Below are 3,837 nucleotides of genomic sequence, written 5' to 3'. Positions count from 1 at the left end.
TTTCATTTGAGGTATGTGATTTATTTACCGTTCAGCATTTATACTCTATATCTGTTGTTCATACTTGCTGATGGTAGATAACGAAATTTGGGGACCAAATTTTTATTTGTGGGGGAGAATGTAAAATACCGGAAAATAGGCGAATATGAATAAAGGAATTTTCCAAAATTTTTGGTAATTTTTCGGGAATTTTTCGGAGCTCGTACGGACGAGTTAACGGGGATAAAACGGGGTCCGGAAAAGCCTGTTTAGGCTACCCCATTTAAGTAAGGAAATGTTTATATTTACAATTCCTTTTTCTTTTATTTTCTTTATTTCCTTACTTTATTTTTTTTTCCCCTTGCCGTTTCCCTCTTCCCCCTCGCGACCTTCTCCTCTGCTCAAACCGCCGCGCTGCGGTTTCTTCTTCTTCTTTTCATTTTCTTCATCCCGAGCCGCACACCCGAAGCTTTCTCCTCTTCTCCTCTCCTCTGCCGCCACCACAGCGACGTCGTGCCCTAATTGAGTTGTGCCGCCGCTGAGATTGCTTCGCCGCCACCGACCTAGTGCAGCCGCCAGCGACGCAAGGAGCAGTGCCTCACACCCTGGTGCCCTAGCATCTCCGCCGACGCCACTGCCTCCTCTCGGCTGTTTCCTTGTGCCGGCCACCGTTTTCCTCTGCTGGCGCCGATCCCCAAATGTTTCTGCCCTAGCCGAGACCTAGGTGCTGAGTTCTTCCTTAACGTGCCACTGTTGAGTCCTCTTCCCGCACGAGGCCAGCACAGTGACGCCAGCCGACCACCGGCCACAACTCACAGAGCCGACCTTTTCTTCTGTGCTCAGCCGCGACACTCATCTCACGGCGCCACCCCGTAGTACACTGCCGAGCCTTCTGCCGAGCCTTGGGGAGGAAGGGATTTGGCACAGAATTGGGTATGTATGGTTGAGATCAGTGAGGTGAGTTTTGGTTACTATGATGTTCTGTGGTGTTCTTGATCTCACCTTGATCCGAATGGTAGGGAAGAATCCAGCAGAGAGGAGATTCTGTTCCATTCTATTGAGATCTGTGGATTTGCTTTGTTCCAGCATCAATAGTAGGTTGTTTGCTGCGGAAAGTAGCTGTGGTCGATCACCACTTCCTCCTTCTTGATCCGGTTGAATTGAGGTAAGGTTTACGGTTTTGATCTTTGTGTTAGATTGTTGCTAGTTGTGTTAGCAATAAATATTGATTTAGGTTTAGAAGTTGTATAACGGTGTAGTTGGGGTTAATGAAACTAACCCTAACTGGTTAGTGGATTAGAAATTAGTTTAGCTATTTATTTATAATTAAATTAGCTAAACTGTGCGATTTAACACAGGACTTTGACGCGAGACGAGTATCTCGGAGTCAGATTGGACCTTTCTATTTTCGGAGGCGGGTACTTTTGACTTATTGTGTTTGATATGCTTAGTAATTAAATTAACAAGATGCATTAATTGTGTTTCTTACTTGTTTCGGTTAATCACTGCCCAATACATGCTACCTGTTGATTGATTGTTTGTTTACATCTTGTATGGATATGTACCTGATTCCACATGCTCATGGGTAGTGATATAACCATATTTTACCATGTCAGGACCTAGGTTTGATACCTTATATGATCAGATACCTTGATATGATTCATTCGCTTTGGTGCACATTATGATATGTCCAGAGATTGGTTTAGTATATTACCATGTTTAGTGACATGCACCATTCGCATGATTGCATGCCGAGTGATTGATTGCTCCTTTATTGTCGAGCACTTTGCCGTTTCATCACTGTTCGGTGTTCCGTTGTGACGCTCATGGGTAGCGTGGTAGCACATCAGTTTGGCTCTTCCGGTGCTCCGTTGGTCCGCTCATGGGTAGTGTGACGCAGCGTGTAGCACGTTAGAGATCCCTCCCTGTCATAGCGTACCGGGAGATGAGAGCATTTCTGTCCCCCATTTATGATTTGGGGTAGGAGTACGTGTGTACTCCGACAACATCCCGTCCACTCGGTCACTCATCAGGGGTAGTGATGCAGAGTGCACGGTTGTCACAGCTCTACCCACCGTTGTTGCTGACTGGCGTCAGGGGTGACCATGACATTGGCATCATATGCATGATGCATTTATTGTTTGTGTTTGTGTTTGTTGCACTTATATGCTGCACATTGCTTGGATACCTTGATTGACATGCATACAGGTCTTCTATACCTTCCGGACTGTTTGTCCTTTTACCGGGTCCTGGTTAGTGCAGATTCTCTCCTGTTCTCTTCGATTTGCATCTATCTTTATTATTGTCAGGAGACTGTACGCATGATTAGTGCTAAGTGTTATTTCTTTACTTTGCATATCAATTGTACCGGCTGAGTGTTGGACTCACCCCGCCTCCATTGTTGTTATTTTCAGGTTGATGCTGTCAGGAGGGAGTTCCAGTCGTTGGTCCCCACAGCACGTAGTGCTACTCCTCTGCTGGTTTTTGAGTTGTTGTTTTATTTTAGCTTTTCGCTATCAGACTTTGTTTTAGTTTTGTAAAATACCTAAAAATGGCGAACAACGATAGGGGAATTTTTCGGAATTTTTAGGAATTGTCTGGGAATTTTTCGGAGCTCGTATGAACGAGTTAACAGGGACAAAAATGGGGTCCGGAAAAGCCTGTTTAGGCGACCCTGTTTTAATGAGGAAAAGTTTTAATTTATATTTCCTTTTCCCATTTTTTCTTTTCTTTTTCCCATTTTCTTTTCCTTCCGCGTGCCCTCACCCGACGGTTTCATTTTTCCTTCTTTTCTTCCCCGATTCTCCTCTTCCGCCGCAGATCTTTTCTCTTCTCCTTCTTCCTCCCAGAGCCCAGTACCTTTCCTCTCTTCCTCTCTTCTCCCGAGCGCCGACAGTTGGCGAATCACCTCTTCTCTGGCTTGGATCGCGTCGCCCTCTCCCCGCACGGAGCAACGGCCATCTTCACTGCCGCGAGCCGACCCTTGCCCAAAAATCTTGCGGCGACTTCTCCCGAGCCCTAACTGGCGCCGAGCTCCTTCTCCCTCTCACTCTCATGGCGAGGAGCGCCTCTCCCCTCTACTGATCTCCTCTCCCCCTCGTCCATGCTGAGCCGCGCGCCGATCACCGGCCACAAGAATCCAGTGCCGTCGCCGTGCCCTAGCGCCTGCCGACGCCCTGCCAAACAGCCATTGTGCCCGAAGATCTGCAACACCGACTGTCGCCTTGTTCCTTGCTTGAGCAGCCAGTGATCGCCGAGATTCTCCTCACTGGTGTCATGCCGTAGAGCTGATGCCACCACCGTCGTCATCCCAGCAGCCGCAAGTCCTTCTGCCGGCGTCGCGTAGCCTTCTTCCCCTCCTCAGCCGCAGATTCGACCTGACTTTGACCTTGCCATTGAGTGTCCTATTCTTCTCCAACCACAGACCAGTGCCATATTGATTTATTGTGCCAAGCCGTGCCTAGCCGGACCTTGGAGGGAGTTTGGATTGAAAATTCACTGGCATGTGAAATGTGAAGGTTTTAGATTTGAATTGGAGATTTCTGATTCAAGGTAAACTATGTATATTGTTTTGGTTGATCTCTTGTTAGTATTAGGTTGATATGGATTGGTAACATATTATATTTGAGATGTTAATATGTGATAACATGACTAATGAGTAATTAGTTGTCTTAGGTTGGAATTTCAGATGAGATTTGAGGTGCGGATTGTCGATGACTTACATTGAGGGCGGTAGCTTCGTGGTTGCTCCGACTAGGATTTTCTGACCACCATTTCTTTGACTGCGAGGTGATTAAAGGATACTCACTATTGGGTAAGTTTAGTTTGATTCATGATGGTTATTTGGTGGTTGGTTGG

This window comes from Zingiber officinale, chromosome 5B (genome assembly GCF_018446385.1).
Source record: "Zingiber officinale cultivar Zhangliang chromosome 5B, Zo_v1.1, whole genome shotgun sequence".
Taxonomy (NCBI): Eukaryota; Viridiplantae; Streptophyta; class Magnoliopsida; order Zingiberales; family Zingiberaceae; genus Zingiber; species Zingiber officinale.
This window is presented reverse-complemented; position numbering follows the sequence as displayed.